Below are 23,852 nucleotides of genomic sequence, written 5' to 3'. Positions count from 1 at the left end.
GTTACGGACACCGATGCTGAGGCACCTACACTCCAGTCTATGCCAGTTGTGAATGAATTTCCAGAGGTCTTTCCTGATGAGCTCCCTGGAATTCTGCCAGATAGGGAGATTGATTTTGGGGTTGATGTAATGCCAAGCACGCAACCTATATCTATTCTGCCCTACAGGATGGGACCAGCAAAATTGAAGAAGCTAAAGGAATAATTGAAGGATTTGTTAGAGAAGGGTTTCATCCGACCGAGTGTGTCACCATGGGGCGCACCAGTTCTCTTTGTGAGGAAGAAAGATGGATCACTGAGGATGTGTATTGACTACCGGTAGATCAACAAAGTCACAATAAAAAACAAGTACCCATTACCAAGAATAGATAATTTGTTTGATCAGTTACAGGGTGCTAGGTACTTCTCCAAAATTGATTTACGGTCCGGGTACCACCAATTGAAGATCAGGGAGTAGGATATTCTAAAAACAGCTTTCAACACCTGGTATGAGCACTTTGAGTTTCTGGTAATGTCTTTTGGGCTAACAAATGCCCCGGCAACTTTCATGGATCTTATGAATCAGGTTTTCAAGCCTTGTCTCGATTACTTTGTGATAGTATTTATTGAAGATATTTTTGTGTATTCACGAGGTCGAGAGGACCATGCCGATCATCTCAGGGCAGTTTTGCCGACTCTTCATCAGCAGCAATTGTATGCGAAATTTTTGAAATGTGAATTTTGGCTCGAGTCTGTCATATTCTTGGGTCATGTCGTCTCTAGTGAAGGAATTAAGATTAATCCTTAAAAAATTGCATCTGCGAAGACTTGGCCGAGGCCTACAACTCCAAAAGAGATTCACAGTTTCTTAGGCTTAGCTGGGTATTACAGAAAGTTTATGGGGGGGGGGGGTTCTACTCTTGCCTCTCCGTTGACTAAATTGACACAGAAGGCAATTAAGTTCCAATGGTCAGATGCTTGTGAAAGGAGCTTCCAGGAGTTGAAATTGAGATTGACTACGACACCAGTGTTGACTCTACTAGACGGTACATATGGGTTTGTAGTATATTATGATGCTTTGAGAATCAGACTTGGGTGTGTGTTAATGCAACACGGCAAGGTTATAGCTTATGCTTCTAGGAAACTCAAGAATCATGAAAAGAACTATCCAATACATAACTTATAACTTGTGGCGGTGGTTTTTGCATTGAATATTTGGCGTCATTATTTGTATGGGGTCCATGTGGATGTATTCACGGACCAAAAGAGTCTTCAATATATTTTCAAACAAAAGGAGCTGAATCTGAGGTAGAGAAGATCGCTTGAATTACTCAAGGATTACGACATCAATATTCTATATCACTCGGGGAAAGGCAATGTTGTGGCGAATTCTCTTAGCCGAAAATCTATGGGTAGTTTGGCTCACTTGGAGGCATGTCAAAGGCCGTTGGCCAGGGAGGTTCACCAGTTAGCTATTTTGGGAGTTTGTCTTGCGGACTCTAATGAAAGAGAGGTAATTGTGCAAAATATGGTTGAATCATTGCTTGTTGTGGAAGTCAAAGAGAAGCAATATGACGATCCATTGTTGAAATAACTGAAGGAGGGGATTCATAAACATAAAATTATGGCTTTTACTCTTGGCGTGGATCATGGTACACCAAGGTACCAAGCACGGCTGTGTGTTCCAAATGTAGATGGTCTCCAGGAAAGAATCATGACCGAGGCTCACGCTTTTAGGTATTCCGTGCACCCAGGTTCTACGAAGATGTATCATGATCTCAAGGAAGTCTATTGGTGGAGTGACATGAAAAGGAATGTGGCGGACTTTGTGGCAAGATGCCCGAATTGTCTGCAAGTGAAGGCCGAACACCAACGGCCTGGTGGGTTGGCACAGAACATAGAATTCTAATGTGGAAGTGGGAAATGATTAATATAGATTTTGTGGTAGGATAACCATGCACTCCACGCAAGTTTGACTCAATTTGGGTGATTGTGGATCGGCTCACGAAATTAGCACACTTCTTGCCAGTTAAATCTACCAACACAGCGGAACAGTATGCTTAGTTGTATATCAAGGAAATAGTCACGCTGCATGGCACTCCAGTTTCTATCATTTCCGATCGAGGGAATCAGTTCACGGCAAATTGTTAGAAGATATTTCTGTAAGGTTTGGGTACTCAGGTGAATCTTAGTACAGCCTTTCACCCGCAGACGGACGGGCAGGCAGAGCGTACTATTCAGACGCTCGAGGATATGTTGCACGCTTATGTCCTACACTTCAAAGGTAGGTGGATGATCATTTGCCACTCATAGAATTTTCCTACAACAATAGTTATCATGCTAGCATTCAGATGGAACCGTTCGAGGCTTTATATGAAAGGAGATGTAGATCTCCCATTGGGTGGTTCGAGATTGGGGAAGCAGAGTTGATAGGTCCAGACCTCGTACATCAGGCTATGGAAAAAGTTAAAATCATCAAGGAGCGGTTGGAGACTGCTCAGAGTCGTCAGAAGTCCTATTCAGATGTTCGTAGTAGGGATTTAGAGTTCAAAGAAAATGATTGGGTATTCTTGAAGGTTTCCCCCATGAAAGGTGTAATGCGATTTGGTAAGAAAGGGAAATTGAGGCTGAGGTATGTCGGGCCGTACAAAATCATTCAAAGGATTGGTCAGGTGGTGTTCAAGCTTGAGCTACCACCCAAGATGTCATTAGTGCACCCGGTATTCCATGTGTCTATGTTGAAGAAGGTAGTTGGAGATCCGTCAGCTATTGTGCCGGTTGAGACCATTGAGGTTAATGAACAACTGTCATATGAAGAAATTTCAGTTGTCATTCTTGATAGGCAAGTTCGAAAGTTGTGAAATAAAGAAATTGCATCCGTGAAAGTGCTATGGCGAAACCAACAGGTTGAAGAGGCTACTTGGGAAGCCTAGGAAGAAATGAAGAAAAAGTATCCTTATTTGTTTGAATAGCCATGTATTTATAAAGTTGTAACTTATGAAAATTCTGAGAGTTACTTTCTATGAGTTATGTATCATTTGTACAGTTGATGTTAAGGGTGTTCCTTTCCTGGCAATAGATTGCTTGTGAGGCCACCGTTGGCGTTGTTATGAGTTATGTTACATCATTGGTTTATGTATATGTTTCAAGGATGTGTTTCTGGGGCTCTCTGACAGGTTGATAGGCCTAGTTATAGGGGAAACTCTGGCGAAAGTTTTGAAAATTTAGGGAGTTAGTCAAATTTGGGGCTACTGGTGTGTGGTATGAAAACTGGGTTGCATAAGATGCTAATAGTGAACCTTGACCCTCATTCGAGGACGAATGATCTTAAATAGGGGAGGATGTAAGGCCCCGTGAAAGTTTTCCTAAACACCGGGGTTCAGACTTCTTGGATTGAACAGTGCGCTGGGGAGTTAAAGGAAAATATTTTGCAGAAATAGGCATTTCTGCGGCCCATTATGCGGCCGCATAGCTACTTGGGCCATTTTTGATGTCAATTTCATGGCCAATTATGCGACCACATAACCATTTCGTGGGCCATACTTTTGTCACACAATCAGCCTTAGAATTTTTGCGGAGGGAGGTTCTGCGGCGCATTATGCGACCGCAGAACAGGTCTGCGGGCCGCATAACTTCCGCAGACCCAGGCAGAGTTTTTTCAGTTTTTGGCACCAAATTATGCGGCCGATATGCGGACCGTATATCCATTTTGCGATCACATATGCGACCGCATACCCTGTTCTGGAGCTTTATTTTTTGGGTTTTTATAACCCGACCCTACTTCGTTAAATAAATGATTTGTACAATTTTTGAGCTAAAATCTAACATTTTTAGAGTGAGAGGGTGCCCTAGAGTGAGAGAGTGATCTTCAACTATTGTTCTTCAATTCTTGCTCGAATCTTTGAAGATTAACAAGGAAAACTCACTAGGTCTTCATCCTAAAGGTAAGATTCTACACCCTAACCCTCAATTTCGAATTTTGTCTAGAATTGGGTAATTAGTAAGATAACTTTTGGGCATGGGAGTTGTTCATCTTGCATGCATGTGTTATCAAAGGGTGTAAGAAGGTTGTGAGCTAAAAATGGTAGAGAATGGGTTGGGGAATGATGGAATCTTTCACAAAAAGGGCCTTAAAAATATTAATGCACACCTAGTGTTTGATGATGTCCTCAAATGAGCTAGAATCATGATCATATTCCTAATTTTGGTTCAACTTGTTATATTTCTAAAATAGATTGAAGTTTCTAAGAATTCCGGAACGTTTTAAAAGTTTAGGAAGTTCAATTGAGGTATGTTGGCTAAACCCCTTCTTCTTAGAATTGAATCCCACGGTGTTCGTGTGATTGGTGTAAGTCCCAAATTGATCATTATAGAATTGGCTATTCCGAATGTGCTTGTGTTGAAGGATATATGTTCAATATGTATTCTAAATACTTCATCATGTCATCTTATCATTTGAGGATGTGTTCAAAATATGAAATATGTGTTAACAATGTTAAGACTTCAAGTCAAGATCGAACAAAGGAGGTTATGCCAAATTGTATGAAAAGCCTCTATGTGTCTAAGATTCCCTAATTGCTCATATGTGTATTTAATGTCTTGAATGGGCAGCCTTGTTGTTGTTGATAATGATAATGATGTTTTAATGTGGAAAAGGGAACTGGTATTATGAAATACGGCCAAGTGCCAAGAATGACTTTATAATTGTGACCACTAGTGCCAATGAATTGAAAGGATGTGGAAGAAGTATGATGTGAGATGATTTACTGAAAAAGATAATGTCTCGGGTGAGACGGCCTTGCCGATTGGGCCGTGATCAGATGCCATGCCGCAAACATGGTGGTGACTGTGCTGGAAATTATAATAAAATTGTGGTTATGGTTGATATCTCAAATGAGACGATCTAGCCGATCGGGTCGTGATCGGACTCCGTGTAAGAATATGGTGGTATTGTGAATTATGGTATATCGGCACTAAAGATCACCCAACCTAAAACATGAAAATCGACTTGAAAAATTATGTGATCCTTAACTTGATGTTTTAGTATTATTTGAAGCTCTTATTGAATTCTTGACTGTTCCCTCTTGTATTATTATTCATTCTATTAAGATGGTGTATAGTTTTACATACTAGTACTATTCGACAGTACTAACGTCCCTTTTGCCGGGGGCGTTGCATCTTTAAGTGGATGCAGGTGGTTCCATAGCAGGTAGTGTTGATTAGCGATAGCAGTACACCTTCCTCCTAGCAGACTTGGTGAGCCCCACCTCATTCCGGGGTCATGTATCTTTTGTATATTTTGTTATCATGTTTAGAGGTATAGCCAGAGCCATGTTGCCGGAACTATCATTGTACTCCTTTGTATCTTTTAGAGGTTTCGTAGACATTGTGTGGGTTTTATGTCGGTGTTGGGGGAAGTCTAGAAATTCATGGTTATGTTTGAATGAATCACTTGTTCCACTTTAGCCTATAAAAAGGTGTGTATTTTGAGATATTAATGATGAACAAACTAATAGAAAGGTTTTGGTATTGTATTCATGATCTCCCTATTGTCTAATTAATGAATATATGTCACCTCTTTTTCCATGAGTGCGTTTGGGGTAGAAAGTATCTAGTAGGCTTGCTTGGTTGGGTTCACTCAGTTGAGCGTCGGTCGCGCTCCTCGAGTTTGGGGAGTGACACAAACAATCGGATAATTTACCCCCGAGCATGATTAAACCTTACACATGCATATACACTCGTTACCTCATATATGCATCCCCCCCGCAGGTTGCAAACAATGGCAGTTAGTAGGAAAAATACCCCCAATAAAGTTAGGCAAGACACGTACCTTAAACGAGCCAAATCGATACACTAGAAGCGCCATCCCACTCAAATCACCCTCCGAACGACTCGAAACTAGCCAAAAGAAACTCAAAATCATCAAATAATGACATAGGAAGCAGACCCAATCGATAAAGGTCAAATCTTTACAAATTTACTCAAAGTCAACCAAAAGGCCAAACCCGGGCCCGCACCTCGGAACCCGACAAAACTCACAAAATCCTACAACCCATTCAATTACGAGTCTAACCATACTAATTTCACTAAAATCCGACTCCGAATCGATGTTCAAAACCCAAAAATTCACTTTGGAAAAGTTTAGAAACCCCTCCCCCCCCCCCCCCAATTTCTCCTTAAAAATCATAATCCAAATGCAAAAATTAAAGATAGATTCATGAAATATAATCAAAACCAAGTAGCGAACACTTACCCCAATCCTTGTGGTGAAAATTGCCTCCAAAATCATCCAAATCCGATTCTAGGGTTCAAAATATGAAAGAATGAGCTAAAATCCCGAAATTCGAACTCTTAACCCAGCTGCAGATGTCACATTTGCAGCCAAAAGTTCGCAATTGCGACCACATGATCGCAATTGCAACCAATGTTCGCAATTACGACCAAGGTTCGCAATCGCCACCAGATTTTCACAAATGCAGTAGTTCGCAATTGCAAAAAAAAAATTCGCAGTTGCGAAGTACCAGCACCAACAAACCCAAACTTCACCGAAATGATCTGAATTCACCTCGAAACTCATTCGGAACCTCCCAGACACAAACCATATATGCATTTCAATCATAAAACACGCTACGGACCTGCTCACGCCCTCAAAACACCGAACAGAGGTCGTCTTGACCCGATATTGACCATGGTCCAACTCTAAATTTCTTAACTTAACTAGTCTCTCAACCAATGTACCAAAATACACCCGAGCCCCTCGGGACCCTGTCAAATCATACCAATAAGTCCCAAAATATAACATGGACCTACTCGAGGTGTCAAATCTCACATAGCAACATTAAAACCATGAATCGCACCTCAAATCAAACTTTATGATCTTTTGAACCTTTAACTTCCAAAACTCGTTCCTAACCATATCAAATGAACTCGAAATGAGCTCAAATTTTGCATACAAGTTGCAAACGACATAACGAACCTATTTCAAGTTCGAAAACCATAATCCGAACCCAAAAACATCAAAGTCAACTCCCGGTCAAACTTATGAACATTCCAAACCTTCAAATTTCCAACTTTTGCCAAATAGTACTGAAACCTTCTAGAAATATCCAAATAAAATTACGAGCATACCCCCAATCCAAAATCACCATCCGAACCTACCGGAGACATCAAAACTCCGATCCGAGGCCAAATACACAAAAGTCAAACTTGGTCAACTCTTCCAACTTAAAGCTCCCTAGTTGAGAATCATTCTTCCAAATCAACTCCGGATCATCTGAAAACTAAAATCGACTATTCATACAAGTCATAATAAACCATATGAAACTACTCAAGACTTCAAACAGCTTAACGGAACGCAAATGCTTAAAACGATTGGTCGGGTCGTTACATCCTCCCCCACTTAAACATATGTTTGTCCTCGAACGTGCCTAGAGTCATTCCAAGTCCATCAAATCGCGGTGTAACCTTAACGTGCACATATCCGGGGGTGATCCTACGCCACACTGCTCCATAAAAGCCTGCCAACACCACATAACTGGAGGTCCTTACTTCAACCTTAGTTTGTAAACCTTAGAACCTAATTTCCAGCATCGGGAATTCATTTCAAGACCCGAATCTCGTGTCTACACACTGTATATGTATGAACAAGTTATTTCAAGCCATAACCATGACCCAAGATGTAATCACATGATATACCACATTACTCAGATACTCACAGCAATAATTGTTGATCACCATAGATGCCCAAAAGCAAATCCGGTACAGGTAATAAACCTTATATCAAATAAAACCTCGTTCAAAACCTTCGTAAACTGCCGATGATGAAAGAAACACGCAGAATCTCTTAACCACTCATCTGATCAATAAAACAAGAAGCTCACTTATCTGACCAGGGCGATTGCCCAAATCCTTAGCGGTAATATGGTATCATTCTTCCAAACATTCCTTATCCCAACACGATAGTGCAAATCTCAGGTCTAGAAACCTCATCTCAGCCAATACAAGCAGCCCAACCAATAAGTCTTACCAAAAACTATATGGAGCCCCACACAACGCGGCCCCGTACACCAACATGTAATAATTAAGATATGACAGATAATAGTAAGAAAGTTAAATAAGAAGGCTACTAAGCAAGTTAAGCAGGCAGGGTAATTTTATCATTTTCCTATGAGCTATTTTCAATAAAGTGAAAGCAAAATACTTGAAATAAGCATAAGGAGTTACAACCCGATCCAATCATATCAATACAGATAGGGGTACCCATCGAGCCATAATGCTCGAGGTGACTGATCACATGTGCGTCTGCATCAAGCATGATAGAGTGCACAAAATATAACTTTGGGAAGATAATTAGGCATAACAATACTGAGAAAGACAAGCACAACTATAGTCCCATGAGCAAATCAACAACACGAGGGCCATCTCGCCCACAACGCCCTAAGGCCACAACGGAATTACAATATGTGTGCTAAAGATTAGGTAACCCTCATCACCCATCATAGCATAAGAGATAAACACATAACATAGACCAAGGCGCGAATAACATCCATTTTGTCCGATGATATACATGTGGTAACAGCTGCGCAAGAGCAAGCAAATCCGATACGATACAGAATACACATTCTCATTAAGCTCAGAAATAATCCCCAAACCAAATTTCGATCATCCCCAAACAGGTAATTAACCTTCCAAAAGTCCATAGCAACCTTTCCAAAACAATTACCATCAATCATCCAATACTCAACATTTCTTCACAACTCGCAACCAAGGAATAGTCTGGCAACGAGAACATCTAGTCTCCGAACCTCACGAATCCCAGAATCTTCATATCCGATTACAACACCGCTACTCAAATGGCTGATACGTCACTCATACTCTATCATCTTACAGAAAAATACCCACAAGCCAAAACACAATGCACCTACCAACATTCGCACTCTCCTCCGGCGATATCAAATAGTACCCACATCGTCTTAAATATCTGAAATTGTCTAAGTCATCAAGAACTCATATCCTTCCCTTCAAAATTAACCGCAACCATGTACTTGCAACTTTTAACCCTACACAGAGCACCGCCTCTAACATGCTAATTCGTGGTACCACAAATATCTCATAGTTAACTTTGAACCATAAGCAAATTGAACACCTCATCAACCGAGAACCTTTCATTTATCTCAATCTACGAGAACATCACCACACGGAATATAGCTTCTATACCTGTAGAAAACATCAACTCCGGTCGTGTCCATAGCCATGGGGAATTCTTCGGAACTCATTAACACATAATCGAGTCATTAGAACTGATCGCCTCTAACTCAACCGAGTCACCCAGACTGCCAACCCAAAAGTAACTCAATCCGATATGCTCGCTCTGAAGGAACCTTCTAGGAATCCGAATCCGTTTCTTGCATCTCTCCAATATTGCCATGTAGAATCAATAGTTCAAATATACAACTTTTGCCACATAGTGCCGAAACCTTTTAGAAACATCCAAATAAAATTACGAGCATACCCCCAATTCAAAAATCACCATCTGAACCTACTGGAAACATCAAACTCCGATCCGAGGCCAAATACACAAAAGTCAAACTTTGCCAACTCTTCCAACTTAAAACTTCCTTGTTGAGAATCATTCTTCCAAATCAACTCTGGATCATCTGAAAACCAAAACCGACAATTCACACATGTCATAATACATCATATAAAACTACTCAAGTCTTCAAACAGCTGAACGGAATACAAATGCTAAAAATAACTGGTCGAGTCATTATATTCTCCCCTTCTTAAACATACGTTTGTCCTCGAACGTGCCTAGAGTCGTTCCAAGGCCATCAAATCGTGGTGTAACCTTAACGTGCACATACCCGGGGGTGATCCCATGTCATCCTACTCCATATAAGCCTGCCAACACCGCATAACTGGAGGTCCTTACTTTAACCTTAGTTTGTAAGCCTTAGAACGTAATTTCCAGCATCAGGAATTCATTAGAAGACAAGAATCTCGTATCTACACATTGTATATGTCTGACCAAGCCGTATCAAGCCATAACCATGACCCAAGATGTAAACACATGACGTACCACATCACTCAGATACTTACAACAATAATTGTTGATCACCATAGATGCCCAAAAGCAAATTCGGTACCGGTAATAAACCTCATATCAAATAAAACCTCGTTCAAAACCTTCGTACACTGCCGATGATGAAAGAAACACGCAGAATCTCTTAACCACTCATCTGATCAATAAGCCAAGAAGCTAACTCGTCTGACTAGAGCCATTGCCCAAATCCTTTAGCGGAAATATGGTATTTTTCTTCCAAACATTCCTTATTCCAACACGATAGTGCAAACCTCAGGTCTAGAAACCTCATCTCATCCAATACAAGCAGCCTAACCGACAAGTCTCACCAAAAACCATATGGAGTCCCACACAACGCGGCTCCGTACTCCAATAAGTAATAATTCAGATATGACATATAATAGTAAGAAAGTTAAATAAGAAGGCTACTAAGCAAGTTATGCAGGCAGGGTAATTTTATCATTTTCCTATGAACTATTTTCAACAAAGTGAAAGCAAAATACACGAAATAAGCATAAGGAGTTACATCTCATCACATCATCGCTGCGGCGCGCAACCTGATACAATCATATCAATCCACATAGGGGTACCCATCGAGCCATAATGCTCGAGCTCACTGATCACATGTGCGTCAACATCAAGCACGATAGAGTGCACAAACAATAACCGTGGGAAGATGATTATGCATAACAATACTGAGAAAGTCAAGCACAATTATGGTTCCATGAGCAAATCAACATCGCGAGGGCCATCTATTCCATGATGCCATAAAACCACAAAGGAATTACAATATGCGTGCGAACAATCAGGTAACCTTCACCACCTATCATAGCATAAGAGAGAAACACATAACATAGACCAAGGCGCGAATAACATCCATATTGTCCGATGATGTACATGTGGTAACAGCTGTGCAAGATCAAGAAAATTCGATACGGTACAGAATACACATTTTCATTAGGCTAAAAAATAATCCCCAAACCAAATTCCAATCATCCCCAAATAGGTGATTAACCTTCCAAAAGGCCATAGCAACCTTTCCATAACAACTGTCGTCAATCATCAAATCCTCAACATATCTTCACAACTCGCAATCAAGGAATAGTCTGCCAACGAGAACATCCAGTCTTTGAACCTCACGAATACCAGAATCTTCATATCCGATCTCAACATCGCTACTCAAATGGCAGATACGTCCCTCAAACTTTATCATCTTACAGAAAAATACCCACAAGTCAAAACACAATGTACCTGCCAACATGCGTACTCTCCTCCGGCGATATCAAATAGTACCCACATCATCTTAAACATCTGAAATCGTCCGTGTCATCAAGAACTCATATCCTTCCCTTCAAAACTAAACCGCAACCTTGTACTTGCAACTTTCAACCCCACACAGCGCACCGCCTCTAACATGCTAACTCGTGATACTACAAAAATCTCATAGTCAACTCTGAACCATAAGCAAATTGAACACCTCATTAACCAAAAACCTTTCATTTAACTCAATCTACGAGAACATCACCACACGGAATATAGCTTCTATACCTGTAGAAAACATCAACTCCGGTCGTGTCCATAGCCATGGGGAATTCTCCGGAACTCATTAACACATAATCGAGTCATTAGAACTGATCGCCTCTAACTCAACCGAGTCACCCAGACTGCCAACCCAAAAGTAACTCAATCCGATATGCCCGCTCTGAAGGAACCTTCTAGGAATCCGAATCCGTTTCTTGCATCTCTCAAGTATAGCCATGTAGAATCAATAGTTCAAATATACAACTTTCGCCACATAGTGCCGAAACCTTTTAGAAACATCCAAATAAAATTACGAGCATACCCCAAAATCAAAAATCACCATCTGAACCTAGTGGAAACATCAAACTCCGATCCGAGGCCAAATACACAAAAGTCAAACTTTGTCAATTCTTCCAACTTAAAACTTCCTAGTTGAGAATCATTCTTCCAAATCAACTCTGGATCATCTGAAAACCAAAACCGACGATTCACACATGTCATAATACATCATATAAAACTGCTCAAGACTTCAAATAGCTGAACGGAATACAAATGCTAAAAACAACTTGTCGAGTCATTACATTCTCCCCTACTTAAACATACGTTTGTCCTCGAATGTGCCTAGAGTTGTTCCAAGGCCATCAAATCGCGGTGTAACCTTAACGTGCACATACTCGGGGGTGATCCCACGTCACCCTACTCCATATAAGCCTGCCAACACCGCATAACTAGAGGTCCTTACTTTAACCTTAGTTTGTAAACCTTAAAACCTAATTTCTAGCATAAAGAGTTCATTACAAGACAAGAATCTCGTATCTACACCGTGTATATGTCTGACCAAGCCGTATCAAGCCAAAACCATGACCCAAGATGTAAACACATGATGTGCCACATCACTCAGATACTAACAACAATAATTGTTAATCACCATAGATGCCCCAAAGAATATTCGGTACCGGTAATAAACCTCATATCAAATAAAACCTCGTTCAAAACCTTCGTACACTACCGATGATGAAAGAAACACGCAGAATCTCTTAACCACTCATCGGATCAATAAGCCAAGAAGCTCACTCCTCTGACTAGAGACATTGCCCAAATCCTTTAGCGGAAATATGGAATATTTCTTCCAAACATTCCTTATCCCAACACGATAGTGCAAATCTCAGGTCTAGAAACCTCATCTCATCCAATACAAGCAGCCTAACCGACAAGTCTCACCAAAAACCATATGGAGCCCCACACAACGCGGCTCCGTACTCCAACAAGTAATAATTCAGATATGACATATAATAGTAAGAAAGTTAAATAAGAAGGCTACTAAGCAAGTTAAGTAGGCAGGGTAATTTTATCATTTTCCTATGAACTATTTTCAACAAAGTGAAAACAAAATACACGAAATAAGCATAAGGAGTTACATCTCATCACATCATCGCTGCGGCGCGCAACCTGATCCAATCATATCAATCCACATAGGGGTACCCATCGAGCCATAATGCTCGAGCTCACTGATCACATGTGCGTCAACATCAAGCACGATAGAGTGCACAAACAATAACCGTGGGAAGATGATTATGCATAACAATACTGAGAAAGTCAAGCACAATTGTGGTTCCAAGAACAAATCAACATCGCGAGGGCCATCTATTCCATGACGCCATAAAACCACAAAGGAATTACAATATGCGTGCGAACAATCAGGTAACCTTCACCACCTGTCATAGCATAAGAGAGAAACACATAACATAGACCAAGGCGCGAATAACATCCATTTTGTCCGATGATGTACATGTGGTAACAGCTGCGCAAGATCAAGAAAATTCGATACGGTACAGAATACACATTTTCATTAGGCTAAAAAATAATCCCCAAACCAAATTCCGATCATCCCCAAACAGGTAATTAACCTTCCAAAAGTCCATAGCAACCTTTCCATAACAACTGTCGTCAATCATCAAATCCTCAACATTTCTTCACAACTCGCAATCAAGGAATAGTCTGCCAACGAGAACATCCAGTCTTTGAACCTCACGAATACCAGAATCTTCATATCCGATCTCAACATCGCTACTCAAATGGCAGATACGTCCCTCATCCTTTATCATCTTGCAGAAAAATACCCACAAGTCAAAACACATTGTACCTGCCAACATGCGAACTCTCCTCCGGCGATATCAAATAGTACCCACATCCTCTTAAACATCTGAAATCGTCCGTGTCATCAAGAACTCATATCCTTCCCTTCAAAACTAAACCGCAACCTTGTACTTGCAACTTTCAACCCCACACAGCGCACCGCCTCTAACATGCTAACTCGTGATACTACAAAAATCTCATATTCAACTCTGAACCATAAGCAAATTGAACACCTCATTAACCAAGAACCTTTTATTTAACTCAATCTACGAGAACATCACCACACGGAATATATCTTTTATACATGTAGAAAACATCAACTCCGGTCGTGTCCATAGCCATGGGGAATTCTTCGGAACTCATTAACACATAATCGAGTCATTAGAACTGATCGCCTCTAACTCAACAGACTCACCCAGACTGCCAACCCAAAAGCAACTCAATCCGATATGCTCGCTCTGAAGGAACCTTCTGGGAATCCGAATCTGTTTCTTGCATCTCTCAAATATTGCCATGTGGAATCAATAGTTCAAATATACAACTTTTGCCAAATAGTGCCGAAACCTTTTAGAAACATCCAAATAAAATTACGAGCATACCCCTAAGTCAAAAATCACCATCTGAACCTACTGGAAACATCAAACTCCGATCCGAGGCCAAATACACAAAAGTCAAACTTTGTCAACTCTTCCAACTTAAAACTTCCTAGTTGAGAATTATTCTTCCAAATCAACTCTGGATCATCTGAAAACCAAAACCGACGATTCACACATGTCATAATATATCATATAAAATTACTCAAGACTTCAAACAGCTGAACGAAATACAAATGCTAAAAACAACTAGTCGAGTCGTTACATCCTCGCCTACTTAAACATACATTTATCCTCGAACGTGCCTAGAGTCGTTCCAAGGCAATCAAATCGCGGTGTAACCTTAACGTGCACATACCCGGGGGTGATCCCACGTCACCCTACTCCATATAAGCCTGCCAACACCGCATAACTAGAGGTCCTTACTTTAACCTTAGTTTGTAAGCCTTATAACGTAATTTCCAGCATCAGGAATTCATTAGAAGACAAGAATCTCGTATCTACACCATGTATATGTCTGACCAAGCCGTATCAAGCCAAAACCATGACCCAAGATGTAAACACATGATGTACCACATCACTCAGATACTCACAACAATAATTGTTGATCACCATAGATACCTAAAAGCAAATTCGATACCGGTAATAAATCTCATATCAAATAAAACCTCGTTCAAAACCATCGTACACTGCCGATGATGAAAGAAACACGGAGAATCTCTTAACCACTCATCTGATCAATAAGCCAAGAAGCTCACTCGTCTGACTAGAGCCATTGCCCAAATCCTTTAGCGGAAAGATGGTATTTTTCTTCCAAACATTCCTTATCCCAACACGATAGTGCAAATCTCAGGTCTAGAAACCTCATCTCATCTAATACAAGCAGCCTAACCGACAAGTCTCACCAAAAACCATATGGATCCCCACACAACGCGGCTTCGTACTCCAACAAGTAATAATTCAGATATGACATATAATAGTAAGAAAGTTAAATAATAAGGCTACTAAGCAAGTTAGGCAGGCAGGGTAATTTTATCATTTTCCTATGAACTATTTTCAACAAAGTGAAAGCAAAATACACGAAATAAGCATAAGGAGTTACATCTCATCACATCATCGCTGCGGCGCGCAACCTGATACAATCATATCAATCCACATAGGGGTACCCATCGAGCCATAATGCTCGAGCTCACTGATCACATGTGCGTCAACATCAAGCACGATAGAGTGCACAAACAATAACCGTGGGAAGATGATTATGCATAACAATACTGAGAAAGTCAAGCACAATTATGGTTCCATGAGCAAATCAACATCGCGAGGGCCATCTATTCCATGATGCCATAAAACCACAAAGGAATTACAATATGCGTGCGAACAATCAGGTAACCTTTACCACCTGTCATAGCATAAGAGAGAAACACATAACATAGACCAAGGCGCGAATAACATCCATTTTGTCCGATGATGTACATGTGGTAACAGCTGCGCAAGATCAAGAAAATTCGATACGGTACAGAATACACATTTTCATTAGGCTAAAAAATAATCCCCAAACCAAATTCCGATCATCCCCAAACAGGTAATTAACCTTCCAAAAGTCCATAGCAACCTTTCCATAACAACTGTCGTCAATCATCAAATCCTCAACATTTCTTCACAACTCGCAATCAAGGAATAGTCTGCCAACGAGAACATCCAGTCTTTGAACCTCACGAATACCAGAATCTTCATATCCGATCTCAACATCGCTACTCAAATGGCAGATACGTCCCTCAAACTTTATCATCTTACAGAAAAATACCCACAAGTCAAAACACAATGTACCTGCCAACATGCGTACTCTCCTCCGGCGATATCAAATAGTACCCACATCCTCTTAAACATCTGAAATCGTCCGTGTCATCAAGAACTCATATCCTTCCCTTCAAAACTAAACCGCAACCTTGTACTTGCAACTTTCAACCCCACACAGCGCACCGCCTCTAACATGCTAACTCGTGATACTACAAAAATCTCATAGTCAACTCTGAACCATAAGCAAATTGAACACCTCATTAACCAAAAACCTTTCATTTAACTCAATCTACGAGAACATCACCACACGGAATATAGCTTCTATACCTGTAGAAAACATCAACTCCGGTCGTGTCCATAGCCATGGGGAATTCTCCGGAACTCATTAACACATAATCGAGTCATTAGAACTGATCGCCTCTAACTCAACCGAGTCACCCAGACTGCCAACCCAAAAGTAACTCAATCCGATATGCCCGCTCTGAAGGAACCTTCTGGGAATCCGAATCCGTTTCTTGCATCTCTCAAGTATAGCCATGTAGAATCAATAGTTCAAATATACAACTTTCGCCACATAGTGCCGAAACCTTTTAGAAACATCCAAATAAAATTACGAGCATACCCCCAAGTCAAAAATCACCATCTGAACCTAGTGGAAACATCAAACTCCGATCCGAGGCCAAATACACAAAAGTCAAACTTTGTCAATTCTTCCAACTTAAAACTTTCTAGTTGAGAATCATTCTTCCAAATCAACTCTGGATCATCTGAAAACCAAAACCGACGATTCACACATGTCATAATACATCATATAAAACTGCTCAAGACTTAAAATAGCTGAACGGAATACAAATGCTAAAAACAACTTGTCGAGTCATTACATTCTCCCCTACTTAAACATACGTTTGTCCTCGAATGTGCCTAGAGTTGTTCCAAGGCCATCAAATCGCGGTGTAACCTTAACGTGCACATACCCGGGGGTGATCCCACGTCACCCTACTCCATATAAGCCTGCCAACACCGCATAACTAGAGGTCCTTACTTTAACCTTAGTTTGTAAACCTTAAAACCTAATTTCCAGCATCAGGAGTTCATTACAAGACAAGAATCTCGTATCTACACCGTGTATATGTCTGACCAAGCCGTATCAAGCCAAAACCATGACCCAAGATGTAAACACATGATGTACCACATCACTCAGATACTCACAACAATAATTGTTAATCACCATAGATGCCCCAAAGCAAATTCGGTACCGGTAATAAACCTCATATCAAATAAAACCTCGTTCAAAACCTTCATACACTACCGATGATGAAAGAAACACGCAGAATCTCTTAACCACTCATCGGATCAATAAGCCAAGAAGCTCACTCGTCTGACTAGAGACATTGCCCAAATCCTTTAGCGAAAATATGGAATTTTTCTTCCAAACATTCCTTATCCCAACACGATAGTGCAAATCTCAGGTCTAGAAACCTCATCTCATCCAATACAAGCAGCCTAACCGACAAGTCTCACCAAAAACCATATGGAGCCCCACACAACGCGGCTCCGTACTCAAACAAGTAATAATTCAGATATGACATATAATAGTAAGAAAGTTAAATAAGAAGGCTACTAAGCAAGTTAAGTAGGCAGGGTAATTTTATCATTTTCCTATGAACTATTTTCAACAAAGTGAAAGCAAAATACACTAAATAAGCATAAGGAGTTACATCTCATCACATCATCGCTGCGGCACGCAACCTGATCCAATCATATCAATCCACATAGGGGTACCCATCGAGCCATAATGCTCGAGCTCACTGATCACATGTGCGTCAACATCAAGCACGATAGAGTGCACAAACAATAACCGTGGGAAGATGATTATGCATAACAATACTGAGAAAGTCAAGCACAATTGTGGTTCCAAGAACAAATCAACATCGCGAGGGCCATCTATTCCATGACGCCATAAAACCACAAAGGAATTACAATATGCGTGCGAACAATCAGGTAACCTTCACCACCTGTCATAGCATAAGAGAGAAACACATAACATAGACCAAGGCGCGAATAACATCCATTTTGTCCGATGATGTACATGTGGTAACAGCTGCGCAAGATCAAGAAAATTCGATACGGTACAGAATACACATTTTCATTAGGCTAAAAAATAATCCCCAAACCAAATTCCGATCATCCCCAAACAGGTAATTAACCTTCCAAAAGTCCATAGCAACCTTTCCATAACAACTGTCGTCAATCATCAAATCCTCAACATTTCTTCACAACTCGCAATCAAGGAATAGTCTGCCAACGAGAACATCCAGTCTTTGAACCTCACGAATACCAGAATCTTCATATCCGATCTCAACATCGCTACTCAAATGGCAGATACGTCCCTCATCCTTTATCATCTTGCAGAAAAATACCCACAAGTCAAAACACAATGTACCTGCCAACATGCGAACTCTCCTCCGGCGATATCAAATAGTACCCACATCCTCTTAAACATCTGAAATCGTCCGTGTCATCAAGAACTCATATCCTTCCCTTCAAAACTAAACCGCAACCTTGTACTTGCAACTTTCAACCCCACACAGCGCACCGCCTCTAACATGCTAACTCGTGATACTACAAAAATCTCATATTCAACTCTGAACCATAAGCAAATTGAACACCTCATTAACCAAGAACCTTTTATTTAACTCAATCTACGAGAACATCACCACACGGAATATAGCTTCTATACATGTAGAAAACATCAACTCCGGTCGTGTCCATAGCCATGGGGAATTCTTCGGAACTCATTAACACATAATCGAGTCATTAGAACTGATCGCCTCTAACTCAACCGACTCACCCAGACTGCCAACCCAAAAGCAACTCAATCCGATATGCTCGCTCTGAAGGAACCTTCTAGGAATCCGAATCCGTTTCTTGCATCTCTCAAATATTGCCATGTGGAATCAATAATTCAAATATACAACTTTTGCCAAATAGTGCCGAAACCTTTTAGAAACATCCAAATAAAATTACGAGCATACCCCTAAGTCAAAAATCACCATCTGAACCTACTGGAAACATCAAACTCCGATCCGAGGCCAAATACACAAAAGTCAAACTTTGTCAACTCTTCCAACTTAAAACTTCCTAGTTGAGAATTATTCTTCCAAATCAACTCTGGATCATCTGAAAACCAAAATCGACGATTCACACATGTCATAATATATCATATAAAACTACTCAAGACTTCAAACAGCTGAACGGAATACAAATGCTAAAAACAACTAGTCGAGTCGTTACATCCTCGCCTACTTAAACATACATTTATCCTCGAACGTGCCTAGAGTCGTTCCAAGGCAATCAAATCGCGGTGTAACCTTAACGTGCACATACCCGGGGGTGATCCCACGTCACCCTACTCCATATAAGCCTGCCAACACCGCATAACTAGAGGTCCTTACTTTAACCTTAGTTTGTAAGCCTTATAACGTAATTTCCAGCATCAGGAATTCATTAGAAGACAAGAATCTCGTATCTACACCATGTATATGTCTGACCAAGCCGTATCAAGCCAAAACCATGACCCAAGATGTAAACACATGATGTACCACATCACTCAGATACTCACAACAATAATTGTTGATCACCATAGATGCCTAAAAGCAAATTCGGTACCGGTAATAAATCTCATATCAAATAAAACCTCGTTCAAAACCATCGTACACTGCCGATGATGAAAGAAACACGGAGAATCTCTTAACCACTCATCTGATCAATAAGCCAAGAAGCTCACTCGTCTGACTAGAGCCATTGCCCAAATCCTTTAGCGGAAATATGGTATTTTTCTTCCAAACATTCCTTATCCCAACACGATAGTGCAAATCTCAGGTCTAGAAACCTCATCTCATCCAATACAAGCAGCCTAACTGACAAGTCTCACCAAAAACCATATGGATCCCCACACAACGCGGCTCCGTACTCCAACAAGTAATAATTCAGATATGACATATAATAGTAAGAAAGTTAAATAATAAGGCTACTAAGCAAGTTAGGCAGGCAGGGTAATTTTATCATTTTCCTATGAACTATTTTCAACAAAGTGAAAGCAAAATACACGAAATAAGCATAAGGAGTTACATCTCATCACATCATCGCTGCGGCGCGCAACCTGATACAATCATATCAATCCACATAGGGGTACCCATCGAGCCATAATGCTCGAGCTCACTGATCACATGTGCGTCAACATCAAGCACGATAGAGTGCACAAACAATAACTGTGGGAAGATGATTATGCATAACAATACTGAGAAAGTCAAGCACAATAATGGTTCCATGAGCAAATCAACATCGCGAGGGCCATCTATTCCATGATGCCATAAAACCACAAAGGAATTACAATATGCGTGCGAACAATCAGGTAACCTTCACCACCTATCATAGCATAAGAGAGAAACACATAACATAGACCAAGGCGCGAATAACATCCATTTTGTCCGATGATGTACATGTGGTAACAGCTGTGCAAGATCAAGAAAATTCGATACGGTACAAAATACACATTTTCATTAGGCTAAAAATTAATCCCCAAACCAAATTCCAATCATCCCCAAATAGGTGATTAACCTTCCAAAAGGCCATAGCAACCTTTCCATAACAACTGTCGTCAATCATCAAATCCTCAACATTTCTTCACAACTCGCAATCAAGGAATAGTCTGCCAACGAGAACATCCAGTCTTTGAACCTCACGAATACCAGAATCTTCATATCCGATCTCAACATCGCTACTCAAATGGCAGATACGTCCCTCAAACTTTATCATCTTACAGAAAAATACCCACAAGTCAAAACACAATGTACCTACCAACATGCGTACTCTCCTCCGGCGATATCAAATAGTACCCACATCCTCTTAAACATCTGAAATCGTCTGTGTCATCAAGAACTCATATCCTTCCCTTCAAAACTAAACAGCAACCTTGTACTTGCAACTTTCAACCCCACACAGCGCATCGCCTCTAACATGCAAACTCGTGATACTACAAAAATCTCATAGTCAACTCTGAACCATAAGCAAATTGAACACCTCATTAACCAAGAACCTTTCATTTAACTCAATCTACGAGAACATCACCACACGGAATATAGCTTCTATACCTGTAGAAAACATCAACTCCGGTCGTGTCCATAGCCATGGGGAATTCTTCGAAACTCATTAACACATAATCGAGTCATTAGAACTGATCGCCTCTAACTCAACCGACTCACCCAGACTGCCAACCCAAAAGTAACTCAATCCGATATGCTCGCTCTGAAGGAACCTTCTGGGAATCTGAATCCGTTTCTTGCATCTCTCCAATATTGCCATGTAGAATCAATAGTTCAAATATACAACTTTTGCCAAATAGTGTCGAAACCTTTTAGAAACATCCAAATAAAATTACGAGCATACCCCCAAGTCAAAAATCACCATCTGAACCTACTGGAAACATCAAACTCCGATCCGAGGCCAAATACACAAAAGTCAAACTTTGTCAACTCTTCCAACTTAAAACTTCCTAGTTGAGAATCATTCTTCCAAATCAACTCTGGATCATCTGAAAACCAAAACCGACGATTCACACATGTCATAATACATCATATAAAACTACTCAAGACTTCAAACAGCTGAACGGAATACAAATGCTAAAAACAACTGGTCGAGTCGTTACATCCTCCCCTACTTAAACATACGTTTGTCCTCGAACGTGCCTAATTCGTTCCAAGGCCATCAAATCGCGGTGTAACCTCAACGTGCACATACCCGGGGGTGATCCCACGTCACCCTACTCCATATAAGCCTGCTAACACCGCATAACTGGAGGTCCTTACTTTAACCTTAGTTTGTAAACCTTAGAACCTAATTTCCAGCATCAGGAAGTCATTACAAGACAAGAATCTCGTATCTACACATTGTATATGTCTGACCAAGCCGTATCAAGCCATAACCATGACCCAAGATGTAAACAAATGATGTACCACATCACTCAGATACTCACATTAATAATTGTTGATCACCATAGATGCCCAAAAGCAAATTCGATACCGGTAATAAACCTCATATCAAATAAAACCTCGTTCAAAACCTTCGTACACTGCCGATGATGAAAGAAACACGCAGAATCTCTTAACCACTCATCTAATCAATAAGCCAAAAGCTCAGTCGTCTGACTAGAGCCATTGCCCAAATCCTTTAGCGAAATATGGTATTTTTCTTCCAAACATTCCTTATCCCAACACGATAGTGCAAATCTCAGGTCTAGAAACCTCATCTCATCCAATACAAGCAGCCTAACCGATAAGTCTCACCAAAAACCATATGGAGCCCCACACAACGCGACTCCATACTCCAACAAGTAATAATTCAGATATGACATATAATAGTAAGAAAGTTAAATAAGAAGGCTACTAAGCAAGTTAAGCAGGCAGGGTAATTTTATCATTTTCCTATGAACTATTTTCAACAAAGTGAAAGCAAAATACACGAAATAAGCATAAGGAGTTACATCTCATCACATCACCGTTGCGGCGCGCAACCTGATCCAATCATATCAATCCACATAGGGGTACCCATCGAGCCATAATGCTCGAGCTCGCTGATCACATGTGCGTCAACATCAAGCACGATAGAGTGCACAAACAATAACCGTGGGAAGATGATTATGCATAAAAATACTGAGAAAGTCAAGCACAACTATGGTTCCATGAACAAATCAACATCGCGAGGGCCATCTATTCCATGACGCCATAAAACCACAAAGGAATTACAATATGCGTGCGAACAATCAGGTAAGCTTCACCACCTGTCATAGCATAAGAGAGAAACACATAACATAGACCAAGGCGCGAATAACATCCATTTTGTCCGATGATGTACATGTGGTAACAGCTGCGCAAGATCAAGAAAATTCGATACGGTACAGAATACACATTTTCATTAGGCTAAAAAATAATCCCCAAACCAAATTCCGATCATCCCCAAACAGGTAATTAACCTTCCAAAAGTCCATAGCAACCTTTCCATAACAACTGTCGTCAATCATCAAATCCTCAACATTTCTTCACAACTCGCAATCAAGGAATAGTCTGCCAACGAGAACATCCAGTCTTTGAACCTCACGAATACCAGAATCTTCATATCCGATCTCAACATCGCTACTCATATGGCAGATACGTCCCTCATCCTTTATCATCTTACAGAAAAATACCCACAAGTCAAAACACAATGTACCTGCCAACATGCGAACTCTCCTCCGGCAATATCAAATAGTACCCACATCCTCTTAAACATCTGAAATCGTCCGTGTCATCAAGAACTCATATCCTTCCCTTCAAAACTAAACTGCAACCTTGTACTTGCAACTTTCAACCCCACACAGCGCACCGCCTCTAACATGCTAACTCGTGATACTACAAAAATCTCATAGTCAACTCTGAACCATAAGCAAATTGAACACCTCATTAACCAAGAACCTTTCATTTAACTCAATCTACGAGAACATCACCACACGGAATATAGCTTCTATACCTGTAGTAAACATCAACTCCGGTCATGTCCTTAGCCATGGGGAATTCTTCGGAACTCATTAACACATAATCGAGTCATTAGAATTGATCGCCTCTAACTCAACCGAGTCACCCAGACTGCCAAACCGAAAGTAACTCAATCTGATATGCTCGGTCTGAAGAAACCTTCTGGGAATCCAAAGCC

This window comes from Nicotiana tomentosiformis, chromosome 4 (genome assembly GCF_000390325.3).
Source record: "Nicotiana tomentosiformis chromosome 4, ASM39032v3, whole genome shotgun sequence".
Taxonomy (NCBI): domain Eukaryota; kingdom Viridiplantae; phylum Streptophyta; class Magnoliopsida; order Solanales; family Solanaceae; genus Nicotiana; species Nicotiana tomentosiformis.
Note: the sequence above shows the minus strand (reverse complement) of the source record.